At 51.9% G+C, this 14291-nt stretch overlaps 1 long non-coding RNA gene across 1 annotated transcript; it reads left to right on the top strand.

The window, feature by feature from the left end:
- Positions 1-899: 899 nt before the first annotated feature.
- LOC129622546 (uncharacterized) lies at positions 900-13279 on the top strand. The gene is made up of 5 exons (XR_008700050.1): positions 900-1058; positions 9495-9625; positions 10397-10518; positions 11984-12103; positions 12831-13279. It is a non-coding gene; the product is annotated as an uncharacterized LOC129622546 (long non-coding RNA).
- Positions 13280-14291: the final 1012 nt, after the last annotated feature.

Genomic DNA, 14291 nt, shown 5'->3' with positions numbered 1-14291 from the left:
TTATGTTATTTCTGCTTTTTGGAATTTGAGATGTTCTCCTTGTTAGTTTGGAGTGGTTTTCTTTTTTCTGTTTTTCCTTGGCTTTACTAAGTACTATTGACATACAATAAGCTGGACATATTTAATGTGTACTGTATATTAAGTTTGGGCATATGTAACACCCAGGAGGGCTTCCCATGTGGTGCTAGTGGTAAAGAACCCAAAAGCCAATGCAGGAGACACAAGAGACAGGCCTTCAATCCCTGGATTGGGAAGATCCCCTGGAGAAGGAAATGTCAATCCACTTTAGTATTCTCCATGAACTGACTCATTTGAAAAGCCCCTCATGCTGGGGAAGATTGAAGGCAGGAGGAGAAGGGGACGACAGAGGATGAGATAGTTGGATGGCATCACCGACTCAATGGACATGAGTTTGAGCAAGCTCCAGGAGTTGGTGACGGACAGGGAAGCCTGGTGTGCTGCAGTCCATGGGTTGAAAAGAGTCAGACATGACTGAGTGACTGAACTGAACTAATTCTCCATGGGAGAATCCCATGGACAGAGGAGTCGAGCGGGCTACAGCCCATGGTGTAGTAAAGAGTCGGACACGACTGAAGGGACTTTGCACGCACTCGCACACGCACACACACACACCCCCAGGAAACCATCCCCACAGCCCAGCTAGTTACCATCTCCATCTCCCAGCCCCAGTTTCCTCTCGCCCTTTGGTAATTTCCCCCTCAGGCTCCTTCTTACCCTCACCTCACCCTGTCCCCAGGCAGTCACTGATCTGCTTTCTGTCACTATAGGTTAGTTTGCATTTTCTAGAAATGTATTCAAGTAGAACATGATCGTGATTTCTTTTTAAACTGGCTTCTCTCACTTACCATAATTATTTTGACATTTACCCAGCTGTGTACAATGAGGGTTCATTCTTTTTTATTGCTGTGTGGTATTCCACTGTGTGGCTACACCACATGTATTTATTTATCCGCCTCTTGATGGATTTTTGCGTTTCCGTTTTGGGGCTGTTATGACGAAAGCTGCTACAAGCATTCATGTAGAAGTTTTCCATGAAGGTACGCTTTCACTCCTCTCGGGCAGATAACTCAGATGCAGAAGTGGCTGGTGATCTGGTAGGTGTGTTGCTAAATTTCAAGAAATGGCCAAGCTGTTTTCCAAATTGACTGTCCCTTTTCCCTGTCAATGAGCACAGGGAGCAATGTGAGAACTCTAGTTGACAACTGGAGCTAGTAGCTAGTCTTTAATTTTAACATCCTAAGTGGGGGTCAAGTGTATCTGCCATAGTTTTAATGTATGTTTCACTAATGACTGACAACTTTGCACATCTTTGCTAACTGTCTATTCAAATGCCTTGTCTTACTAAGTTTTAAAGGTTCTTTACATTCTAGACACCAGTCCTTTCTTAGATATATAGTTTGCGGATTTTTTTCCTCCAATCTGTGCCTCCCCTTTTCATTAAACAGTGTCTTAAAAATCAAAGATTTTAAATTTTGGTGATGTTGAACTTCTTTTTTTCTTTTATAGTTTGTATTTTGTGTCTTGTTTAAAAAGTGCTTCCCAGCTCTAAGATTGTGAGGATGTTCTGTTTTCTTCCAGAAACTTTATCTTTACATATAGGCTTATGATCCATTTTTTAGTTAAATTTGAATATGGTATAAAATAGGGTTTTTTGTTTTTCGTTTTTGCATATGGCTATCTTTGAGATGGGGCTTCCCAGGTGGCACCATGGTAAAGAATATGCCTGCCAAAGGAGGAGACACAGGAGATGTGTGTTCGATTCCTGGGTTGGTAAGATCCCCTGGAGAAGGGAATGGCAACCCACTCCAGTATTCTTGCCTGGAGAATCCCATGGACAGAGGAGCCTGGCAGGCTACAGTCCACGGGGTCACAAAGAGTTGGACATGACTGAACATACATACACTCATCTTTGAGACAGTTTTTGAAAGGATATTCCTGTTCCTCTGCCATATTTGAGCTGCAAGACCCCATTCCGCTGGGGTTTCTTTAATTGGTAAGTTTACATTCTCCAAATGGGTGGAATTTGGTGAAAATGGTTAGATAAACTGCAGAGAAATAAATAAGCTAAATATTTGGCATATCTGAGTGTCATGTGTTAAATTGCAACCTGGCCATGTGAGACTTCCTGGGCTGGGTTTTCTTTTCTCGGAATCTTTGTTCTGCAGCAGAAGGAACTCAGTCCCTCGGTCGTTCCATCCATCCAGCCGGTCAGCTATGAGTCAGCGCAGAGGAGTGGAGGGACACGGGCTGGAACTGGGCTGAGCTGGGTGTGTCTCCAGCTCATGTCCTTATTCCCTGGCCTCAGTTTCCTTACTGAAAAGCGAGAGTCATGCAGAGTATCTTGTCTCCCACCCTGTGCTGTGGTTGGCTTCTGGAGTTTTCCTCCACTTTTTCTGATTCCCTCCCCTCTTTTGTTTTAGCCCAAGGTGTTTTCTTTCTGCCTCAATGCCTCTGACTTTCAGTTGACTGGCAGCAGCCTGGGAAACAGGAGCCACTGGGCTTTCCCTGGGTGACGCCTCCTTCTTTCCAGTCCTCCCCAGTGCGTGGGATTCCTCTAGGACACCGAAAAGAGTCCTCCCAGAGTCAGAGTGCCCCCGGCTGGGGGAGTGACGCTGAGCCAGGGTTACATGACCCTCCACTCTGCCCCCACTGTTGTTTAGTCACTAAGTCATGTCCAAGTTTTTGAGGTCCCATGGACTGTAGCCCTCCAGGCGCCTCTGCTCATGGAATTTCCCAGGCAAGAATACTGGGATGGGTTGCCATTTCCAGGGAATCTTCCCAACCCAGGGATTGAACCCATGTCTCCTGCGTTGGCAGGCGGGTTCTTTCCTGCTGGGCCACCAGGGAAGTGTACTGTGCCCCCAGGGAGGTGTAATTACGCCATCACATTTTCACTGGCCCTGCTTTAAGAATGAGAAGGCTTCAGTCTAGAGAGGTTGTTCAACTTGTAGAAAGTCACACAGGTCATCTTCTAAACCAGACCATCTGAATCCAAAGTCCCTGTCCCACTTCGCTGTCCAAGGACTGGATTCCACTGGCTAAGGTCTGCCTGGGAAGAGCCCTGAGGGCACCCTAAGGAGCTCATCTAAACCTTGGAAGTATAGCTACTCTCAAAGCTAAATTCAAGTCAGTCTGTTATGGGACAGACTTCACAATCTTAGAGGGGAACAGCTCGCAGGCCTGGAAGACCTAAAGGAAGCTGAGTGAGCGCTGTGAGCGAAGAAAGCGGCAGGCTCTGCTGCACGCTCCTTGGCGGTGGGCGTCCAGCTGTGCTTCTTCAGATGAGGCACATCTGGGTCGTCTGGAGGGCTGGCAGACAGCCCCCATCCCCCCACCCCAGGTCTGTTTGACTCCTGAGAAATGCTCACCTCCTGGAAAAGAGAAAGGAACCTCACCAGTTCATTCATCCACTCATTCAGTCGTGTTTACTGAGCCTTGACTGTTCTGGGTTCTGGACATAAGGATGGAATGAAAGGAGGGCAGTTGCTGAGCTCAGCCCATTGCTTGGGCTAGGACTTTCTCCCCCAAAGCCCCAGGGCGAGGAGCTACAATGAAAAAGAAACACAGTGGTCTCAGCAGAAAGTGGAACCAGAGCTTCAGCAACTTAGAGGCCCCAGAAGCCCTCTCCATTTCAGGGAGCAGGAGAGGAGAGCAGAGCAGGGGCCAGGTGAAGGCGCTGTGCCTGGTGCCCTGGGATCTCCCAGGCCCTGAGACCCTATCCAGAAAGAGGACAAGGAGGACTGCATCTCTGGGAGAAAGTAGCCCAATCCTTGTCACACCTCAGTTGTTCATCGTCCGTTAAAAAACAAAACAAAACAAAACATGGCTTCTGGTTCATACATCAGTTACGTGAGTCTGGCCAATTCTGATTCTGGCACAGCAGTGAGTAGGGTCGGTCGAGGGGTAAGTGCCATCTTGAGAGACTCCTGAAGGACAGCCAACCCATTTCAGCCACCAGTGACTTAGCAAGCAAGAGGTCATGGCCTGGTTCAAGCACAGAGACTGAAGCCCAGTAGTGAAAAGCCAAATGAATTCCTGTCACCCCAGGCTCTTGGTCAGCTTTTCCCCAACCTTTGCAGCCTGGAGTAGGGCCAGGGTCCTGATGTGAGCTGGAGAGAGACCCCACGTTATCTCATCTGCCCTCCTGTGGACTAAAAATTGTGCTGCTGGGCACTGGGCCCTTCCTTCCTCCATTCCCAGGCTGCTCTTCCACTGCTTTGGGAGCACGGACATGCTGTATGCAGGGTGTTTCCCTGAGCCCGGAGAGGAGCAGAGGGGAGACTCCCACCCAGTTCTTGCCCTTGAGGCCCTTGGGGTCTAGAGGAAGTGGAGGGGGTCTCATGTGGGAGGCGGGAGAATTTGTTAGCCTTGCCCTGGGCTCACCTGTCTGACTGCTGTCTTTGGGTTTCCTCACTCCAGAGAATGGTCACTGCAGGCAGATTTCCATGAAGTCCATAAATTTGATATTCAGTCTGTTCTGCAACAAGGTTCTGGGTTATGTGATTTTTGGAGGTTTTGACAGAATGCGTAAGGAGCTGGATTAAATTAAAACAAAATTGCCATCGCTGAGTTAATGACTGTGACAATACGATTCACCACCAAATTAATGCATTATTAGGTCTCATCATTATACTAATAATCCTCGCACAGCAGTACAAAAACAACAATTGTTTGGGGAGGGGTGACTCATAACATGGGAGAACAGTTTTGGACAAGTCTCAGAACTTCCTTCTGTGATCTGAGGAGGGAGAGAGGCACTAAGATTTCTGAAGTGCCTGCTGTGCGCTAGGATCGGGAGGATCAAAGAGACAGTCCTGCTCTGAGGGAGCACCCAGCTCCCATGGTGGGGACAGCCATGAGTGACTGTAAAGTGGTGTGGCCTTGAAATGGAAGGCTTCCTGGAGGCGGCAGCATTGAGGTGAGCCTGGGAAGACAGTAGCATCCGTCTCGTCCCCTCCTCCCCTCCTTTTTCTCTGCAGCGGGCTGCAGTCTGGCTTTTGTCCCCTCTTCACCTCTGAAATGCTCTCATCAGGTGACCTTCGCATTGTGAGACCCACACACGGGCCCTCAGTCCGTCCCCATCTTCCCTGACTCCCAGAGCAAGTGCTCCGAGGGGTCTCCACTGCCTCCGAGGTTTCCACCAGCATCGCTGGCCCCCTTCTCTGTCTCCTCTGCTGGGTCCTCTGACCTCTGAACACCTGCAGGCCTCAGACTGAGCCTTTTTCTCCTCTGTCTCCTGCCTCCCAGCTCCCCTGATGTCCTGGACACTCACTGTCCAGTCCTGACCCCTCTGATCATCACACACAGGCATCTCACAGTCTACAACAGCGACACCCTGCGGTGTCTAATACACGTTTTTAAAACCAGGTTTCACGTTACAGAAAAACGCACCTGCATAATTGCCTTTCCACAAAGTGAATGTGTTGAGATGTCAGCTCCAGAACTAGGAAAGAGCTTGAGGAAGCCCCTCTCAGGCCCTGTGGCCCCACCACACAGGCGTGGCCAGGTTCCAACTCTTGTCACCTGAGGTGGGTCTCACCTGGCCTGGTGCTGAACATGAGCGGAATCATAAGACATCTGCTCTGGCATCTGGCTTTTTCGGCTCAGTGTCACATGTGTGGGACTCATCCACATTTCCATGTGGCTGTGGTCCATCCTTTTTGTTGCTGTAGGGAGTATCCCACCATATGAATGCACCACAATTTATTCATTCTACTTTTGATTGGCATTTTTGTTGTTTCCATTTTTAGAATTATGAATAATCCTAGAAGAGGAATTGATGCTCAGTCTTACTCCTTACTCTGCAGGAGTAAGGACTAGCTTGATGTGGTGGGGTGGGGTGAAGGGGACATGCGCACATGCTAATGGAGCTCGTGATGCCCTTGCCTTACGGAGGGCCTGCTGTCGGCATCTCAGCACCATTGCTGGCCCTTTTATTTTAAATAAGAGGTTGCATGAATTAGTAAAGAGGTAAATGAATGAACACATGAATGCATTTCAAAAAATAACATTCCTCCTCCTTCTCCTCCTAAGTCGCTTCAGTCGTGTCCGACTCTGTGCGACCCCATAGACGGCAGCCCCCCAGGCTCCCCCGTCCCTGGGATTCTCCAGGCAAGAACACTGGAGTGGGTTGCCATTTCCTTCTCCAATGCATGAAAGTGGAAAGTGAAAGTGAAGTCGCTCAGTCGTGTCTGACTCTTTTCGACCCCATGGACTGCAGCCTACCAGGCTCCTCTGTCCATGGGATTTTCCAGGCAAGAGTACTGGAGTGGGGTGCCATTGCCTTCTCCAAAAAGAACATTATTGCGTGTCAAATATGGTGCTGGCCATTTTTGTAAATATTATTGTATTTAAGCCTTGGAGATGGGGTGACTCCCTTGACTTTATAGAAGGAAAAAAGGTTCAAGGACCAGGACATCCAGATCATTTAACTTCTGGACTCAGTTTCCGCATCTGTGAAATGGCAACAGTACGTCTCAGTGGGTGGTTGGGAGAACAGTTGCATGATCTACATAAAGCAGTCAGCACAATCCTGGCACAGACAAGCCCTTAAGAAACTCTGGCTCATCCTCTTTATGTTTCAAGGTCATGTAGCTTGTAAGTGGCTGACCCAGGATTTGAACCTGTGAACCCGACATCATCTCACTACATCATTTCTACCCCTGGGGATACGGGAGTGTCAAGGAGGGGTCATGGCTGTATCTTTCCAGCCCCAGCCTGTCCTTTTCTCTCTTGAACTCTGGAAAGTGAGGGGGGCTTGTGCCTGAGACACCTCTGTGTCTCCCCCCACCCTCCTCACTGCACATAATCAGGCAATGATTAAGCAGATTGGTTTAGACTCTGCCCTGGGATCTGACGCCTTCCCACCTCCAAACTTCCTTATCCGGAGAATGAAAATAGCATGCAATCGTGGGCTGTGCTCACTAATTTTCTGTGTCCGGAGTAATAGGGCCTCTTGAACTCTCAGGCTGATTTAAATTCGAATAACAACTAGCCTAGCGTGTGACCGGAGCTCTGAGCTCTCTGCCCTGAGCTTGGCCAACTGCTCCCAGCAGAGGGCGTGGCAGGTTCTTCTGGCCTCCCAAGCTGAGGCCACGTGGACCCACCCTGGGCACGCCCTGCTCCTTCACCTCTGGAGGACCTGCTCATGATTAGAACAGTGCCCCATAAAAAGTGGTGCCCCTGGGGCTGGCAGGGCCTTAGCCCTCTGGATGGAACTCTCTTGGCTTCTTCCATTAATTTGTCATTTATATTGCACTCTTTGGCCGAGAGACAGATGTCAGTTTCAAATGGGGATCAAGTCTGGTCCTGCTTTTAGTCACAGCTGGTGCTAAGAGGTGAGAGGGGGCGGGTGACATTTTCAAAGGGGTCTGTAACTCCGAATAAGATGGCACGGCTTCTCCGGTGAGTGGAGATGACCTTGGTTCAAGCTTGAGTGGTAGAAGAGCTATGAACAGTGGTCACCACATGCTCCCTGGGTGTCTCTTGCTTAGCCCTGAAGGACCCCGGGGGGGGAGGGCTACAGCAACTCCCAAGGGACCCAAGGGGCCACAGCAATACCCAAGGGACCTCAGGGGGTCCCTGCAAACTCCCAAGGGACCCCGGGGCGGGGGGGGGGGGCCACTGCAACTCCCAAGGGACCCCAAGGGGCCACTGCAACTCCCTAGGGACCCCAAGGGGCCACTACAACTCCCAAGGGGCCCTGGGGCGGGGGGGGCGGGGCAAGCAACTCCCAAGGGACCACTGCAACTCCCAAGGGAGCCCAGGGGGCCACAGTGACACCCAGGGGACCCCAGGGGCCACGGCATCTCCATCCTTCCTGCCCTTCGGCATCAGGGATGCACTCCGAGTTCCTTGTTTTTTCCTTCCCCTTGGCCGGCAGTGTTTGTGCAGGGTCCACTCCTCTGATTCTCACAAGATAGGGGCTACCCTCCTTGAGGCTCTTCTCCCTTTCAGTCCCACTCACAACCCTGTGTCCTCTGTGCTGGGGATCCTGAAATGGGATGCAGGGTCTTTTCATGAGGCCCTCACAGACAGGTGGGCACGCAATGATGTTTTCCAAATCAGGATTCTACTTCTGCAGGCAGGTAAAAAGGAAAAAACAGCTCCAGGAGGCATGAGATTTAGGGATCACTGGACTGAAACAGTTTATCAGGCTTCCTTCCTGCAGGACTGCTCAGAGCCTTCACTGCTTTAGGAGAAGAATACGATGTGGTATTTCCCAAACACATGAGGGCATGACACTCCCTGCACACACGCAGGGGTGTGAAGAGGTGAGGGACTCGCCCAGGTACACAGTTCAGTGAGGAGCTGAGTGACCGCCAGGGGTCCCTCGCCTGTACTGGTCTCTCCCAAGCTCCAGAGTCTCCAAAGCTGTTGGTTAGTGAGACGGTCTGGAACCACCTGTCAATTGCATGGGCTCTCCGAGTCACTCAAGATGCTGTCTCATTAGGACAGCAGGTACAGTGTTGGGAGTTTGCAGTGTCGGATAGCTGATGGGAGCCCTGGTCCAGGGAGCAGGGGATGCAGGAGCAGTCTTGGCTCTGCCGTTTATTGGCTGAGTTGAACCAGTTCCTTCTGGATCTTGGTTTCTCCACATGGAGATAAAGGACCCACTCTCTGTCCCCATGCAAAGTACTGGAGTTTCCTCGGCCTGTCGACAATCTGAGGCATGTGCCAGTCTGATGGGAAAAATGATTTTCTTTAGTTGGCTGGAAGCTTTTGCTTTTTTCTGGCCAAGATGACTGCGCATCTCAAACCAGCTGTATGGTCAGCGTGAGGCGGGCACACCTGCAGGGAGATTGGGTTCCGAGTGGGGGCTTGGCCTGGACTGGCCTCATGACCTTGGGCAGGACGTCTCTCCTCTCTGACCCTGGGTCCTCCATCATGACAATGAGGCGCCTGGCATTGCAGCTCCAGCATTGCATGACTGGGTTTATCCAAAAGTGAAAGTCGCTCGGTTGTGTCCGACTCTTTGCGACCCCATAGACTGTACAGTCCATGGAATTCTCCAGGCCAGAATACTGGAGTGGGTAGCTTTTCCCTTCTCCAGCGGATCTTCCCGACCCAGGAATCGAACCTCCTGCATTGGTATCTCCTGCATAGCAGGCGGATTCTTTACCAACTGAGCTATCAGGGGTTTTCCAGGCCCTGACTAATGGCCTGTGGCCGCAGCTGGCCAGGCTGACCAGGGAGGGGGCCCTGAGGGCACCGCCATCCCCATGGCACATCCCAGAGGCAGGTGCGCTCGGCCGGCTGCTCCCAGGAACAGCTGCTGATGGAGCGGGCAAGAGACGGGGTCTTGGTGGGGGCGGGCTAGCGGGCCCTGCTCTGCTGCAAGCGTGGCTCTGGGGTCCAGTGCTCATCAGCTAAGCAGGTAATTATGCGTGCTCTTTGTTCCTTGCACAAAGGAGCTCTCAGAGAACTTCCGAGAGGCCCCGCTTCCTGGCTGATTTTATTTTATTTTTTTTCAGAGTTGGAGTGTGAAAGCCAGGCTGAACCTGCCTAATTGTGCCTGCGAAGGCTATTCAGAGAGACCGTTCTTGGAAGGAAATCAGGACGATTAGCTCTTGGCTGCGGCAAGAGGGGAAGCGAGCTAATCATGGTGAATGACAGCCTGTTCCCATGAGAACCAAAGGGCACAGAACTGGGAGAAAAGACAGCAAAAAAAAGCGGGGCGTCTGCTGGGCCTGCCTTTGGGGGGTGGGTGGCTGGGTTCAGCCATTAGGCGGGAGCAGAGAGCTCTGGGCTGGACCAGGGAAGGCTGTGCACACTCAGGCTGCAGGGGTGGGTGGTGTGACCTTGGGCCAGTAACCGAGGGTCTCAGTGGGGTCTCGGTTTCCCTGAGTCTGAAGAATGAAGGCTGTGCGAAAGGACCGGCTGGAGCCATCCATCACAGAAATGACAGGTGGGAGCCGAGGGGTCCAGAGCAGATGGTGCTGGAAGGGCCGGAGGAGAGGGCTCCTGTAGCCAGGCACGGCCCCGGTCCTCTGGCCATTTCTCGGCCATGGCTGCACCCTCCTCCTCCCCCTCCCAGTTTTCTGCCTGGACTGGAAGAATGTTTTTAATTTTTTTTTTCCCCCAATAGTTACTTATTTGGCTAAGTCTTAGTTGCAGCATTCAGGATCTTTAGTTTCAGCATGTGGGATCTAGTTCCCTGACCAGGGATCAAACCCCCAGGCCCCCTGTGTTGGGAGCGGAGAGTCTTAGCAACTGGACCACCAGGGAAGTCCTGAAAATTTCTAATTCTAATCCTAATTCGAGTGCCTTGTTGGGCTTCCAGTTCAGAAAGGTGGCAGTTCAAATCTCAGCTGTGCCTCCTCTTAGCTCTGTGGCATTAGGGATGCTCCCTAACCTCTCCCAAGCCTTTTCTTAGCTAGGTACATTGTGGTACACAGTGGCCTGGCTCCCGGTGGGTCATGAATGCTTGTTATCACTGCTACAGCATCTGGAAACTAAGGTCCATGCAAGCTCATTCTCCGCATGATGGAAGCTTGGGTGAGTGTGTGGCTGTTTAGATAGCATTTTCAAAATAGAGGATGTGCCTTCCTACCTTTTTTGAATGGAGTCCAGGGTGCATATTTCATTTTTTATTTTCTTTTAAAGAGAAGCAGGGACTTCCCTGGTGGTCCAGTGGCTAAGACTCCGTGCTCCCAATGCAGGGGGCCTGGGTTCAATTCCTAGTCAGGGAACTAGATTCCACATGCCTCAACTAAGACCCTGCCAATACAGCCAATACAGAAATAAATATTAAAAATAAATAAAGAGAAGCAAACAAGTGTTAGGGCCTCAGGCTTGAGGTTGTTGCCTGAGCCTGCATCAGGGCTCCACCTCTCAGCGGCTGTGTGATCATCACTTTGATCCCCAGTTTCTTTATTTCTCACCCGATATAATGATCACATCCACTTCATAGGTAAGTGATGGGAACTACTATACTCAGCGCAGGGACTGGCACTTTGTAAGTGCTCAACAGAGTTTAACGTCGTCATCCTTATTATGTGATGGCTCAGGGTCACGCCGAGCCACACGTGTGCCAGCAGGCGACAGGGGGATGACTCTGTTCTCACACGGCTGAATGAGAGAGTCAGGGCTCAGGTTCAACCAGTGCTCACAGCAAGGCTGCCAGGCTGACATCTGTGCTATTGGTCTGTGCTGGACCATGTCAGTTGTTAACTATTGTGAATACCTACACCTGGATAGAAGAGACAGACCCTCTTCTTCCAGTGCAGAAACTGGGGATAGGTGTGTGTGTGGCTAGCAAACCGGCCCTAGAGGTGACCCAGGTCTGCTGTGAGGAGCCCAGGGCCCTGCAGGAGTCTCCCAGCCCCCATAGCCCCTCCCATGGTCCCCAGGGGTGAGAATGCAGCTGCTACACCAGCCTCGGCTTTTTCAGCACACACTTGGGAACAGGCTACCCGGGCCATGAGAGGGATCTTCCTTGTCTTATTCCTTTATCCTTTGGCTGTTCCTCGAACTAAAGGCTTTGCATTCTCCTCATTCAGAAGACAGTCACTCTATTCTTTTGGTTATCTTTACATATATTTATTTATTTGCCTGCATCTGGTCTTAGCTGTGGCACTTGGGGTCTTATCGTCACTGCAGCATGTGAGATTCAGTTCCCCGATCAGGGATCGAACCCCAATTCCCTGCAATGGGAGCCCGGAGTCTTAGCCACCAGACTCCCAGGGAAGTCTCATCTTTTGGTTATCTTAATCTCGACATTGGGCTTCCCTAGTGGCTCAGATGGTAAAGAGTTTGTCTGCAATGCTGCAGACCTAGGTTCAATTCTAGGTCTTCCCTGGGTCGGGAGGATCCCCTGGAGAAGGAAATAGCAACCCACTCTGGTATTCTTGCCTGGAAAATTCCACATACGGAGGCTTCTGGTGGGCTTTAGTCCATGGGGTCATAAAGAGTCAGACACGACTGAGCAGCAAACTTCAACTTTTTAATCTTGACACTTAAGGAAATTCTGGAGCCGCCACACGTGTTTCCCACTGAGCACCTTCGTGGAATCCTGAGCGATGAAGTTTCCAGAGGATGGCATGGCTGAGAGCAGCGGTGGCCGCTGAGGACACGTGGCCAGGTAGCTGATGTCCCCAGGACCCCTCTCCGTGCAGGGAGGAGGCTGGGCAAAGCTAACTGGGCTGCCAGCACCACAGGGGACCCACTGTTCCTGACCCCAGCCGCTCCTTTTGGACATGAGAGAGTAGAGTAACGCCTACATGATATAAAATGGTTTGAAACAAGCTCTGTAAATAGCATCGTGCCAACAGGCGCTCAGGGTTATATGACTAGCATCCCCTCATGAGTGACCTGCGGTAGGAGTGGAGCCAAAACACGATGGATGAAGGAGGTGAAGAGGTCAGGGAGGATTCTCCCCCCGAAGAGACTGGAAAGGACACGTGACTGATTGGACTCGGGGTTCGGCTGGGTCCCTGTTCACTGCGGGTGTGTGTCGTGTGCCTTGTGGCTCCCTGGGGCTTCTCTGTCCACTTTACTGAGCTTGAGTACAGCGGCCCTCCCACAGCCACGGTGTCTGAAGGTGGAAAGGGCGGTGGGAGGCGCAGAGGGAGTTTGCCGGTGGGCTGGCTGGCCTGGCGGTCCGTCTGCCCGTGGGGCCGAGTAGGAGGGTGGCCTGGGGCAGATGGAGCCCCGCTGGGGGAACTCTGTCCATCGGCCTCCCCCTGGCCCTCTCCGCTGCCTACCTGCTGGGAACACAAAATTCCATCCTAACCTAGACAGCATATTAAAAAGCAGAGACATCACTTGGCCAATAAAGTGATGGCAAGTCAAGGCTATGGTTTTTCCAGTGATCATGTATGGATGTGAGAGTTGGACTGTGAAGAAAGCTAATTGCTGAAGAATTGATGCTTTTGAACTGTGGTGTTGGAGAAGACTCTTGCGAGTCCCTTGGACTGCAAGGAGATCCAACCGGTCCATCCTAAAGGAGATCAGTTCTGGGTGTTCATTGGAAGGACTGATGTTGAAGCTGAAACTCCAGTGCTACCTGATGCAAAGAGCTGACTCATTTCAAAAGACCCTGATCCCGGGAAAGATTGAGGGCAGGAGGAGAAGGGGATGACAGAGGATGAGGTGGTTGGATGGCATCACCGACTTGATGGACATGGGTTTGGGTGAACTGGAGTTGGTGATGGACAGGGAGGTCTGGTGTGCTGCAGTTCATGGGGTCACAAAGAGTTGGACACGACTGAGTGACTGAACTGAACTGAGTGCCTTTTCAATAAAGCCTTAAAGATGACAAGCCCCATTTCCTGAGTAGAGCAGAGAGCAGTTATTTTACACTTCATCTAATTGATTAGAATGACTCTGAATTAACCAGGCCTTGCAGAGCCGAGGGCGGGGTAAAGAGCCATGGGGAAGGAGTGGCTCGCCCAGGGGGTGGGGGCGACGGTGGCGGGGGACGGGGCTGGGAGGCTCCTTGGATCCCCGCAGTGCGGGTTGCGGTCCATCTCCTAGATCCTGCACTCCTTCCCTCGGATCAACCGCCCCCATACCCCAGCCTCCTGCCAACCTGGCGATGTATGTCAGCCGCTGGCTCCTAACAGCCTCTGTCCTCCCTGGACCCCCACAGCCTGTGACCAGGGCCTCTGTCTTGGGGTAGGCAAGGGTCAAGGGCACCCTGTGTGGCAAGTGGGTGAAATGTTTGGTCTCCGCTAATCCTCCAATCTGCTCCAAGAGGAAAACGATTATTTATGATCCCGTTTTACAGCTGGAGAAACTGAAGCCTGCTGGGCGGTGCTGGGCCCTCAGGCTGGCTTTGTTGACTCTGGAGCCCAAGCATGTTCCCCGCCCTATGGGGCCAGGAAAGGCACCCCCAAGCCCCGGAGCCGTGTGTGCTGCACCCCGCAGTGTTTGAGCATTCCACCAGGGGGACTCGGTCAGGAGGAGCCGGTGCGCCCACCATCTCTCCTGGGGCAAGCCTTCCCCACCTGTGAGGCCTGGAGGGGTCCACTCGCCCTGTAAAGACTCAAGTGTGTCTCTCACAGAGCGCCCCTCCCTTTGCTGGGGTGGATGTCAGCGGGAATGAGAGCTTGTGCCTTCAAGAGCTAGATGTACAATTCTGTCCGAGGCACGTGGGTTGACACCTGTCAGAGGCCTGCCCCAGACTCTCTCGAGCCGGGCTCAGATGCCACCTCCCCCATGAGGTGTCTGTGCTCTCTGGCCTTGTCTTCAGCTCCCCTGGAACATCTCTCAGCTGTGAACTTGGTTGCCAGGACGTCCCTCCACTATGCCCTTCGCCGCTGAGTCTT

Source organism: Bubalus kerabau, chromosome 11 (assembly GCF_029407905.1).
Source record: "Bubalus kerabau isolate K-KA32 ecotype Philippines breed swamp buffalo chromosome 11, PCC_UOA_SB_1v2, whole genome shotgun sequence".
NCBI lineage: Eukaryota > Metazoa > Chordata > Mammalia > Artiodactyla > Bovidae > Bubalus > Bubalus kerabau.
The sequence above is the reverse complement of the archived record's forward strand: the minus strand, read 5'-3'. Positions and strand labels throughout refer to the sequence as shown.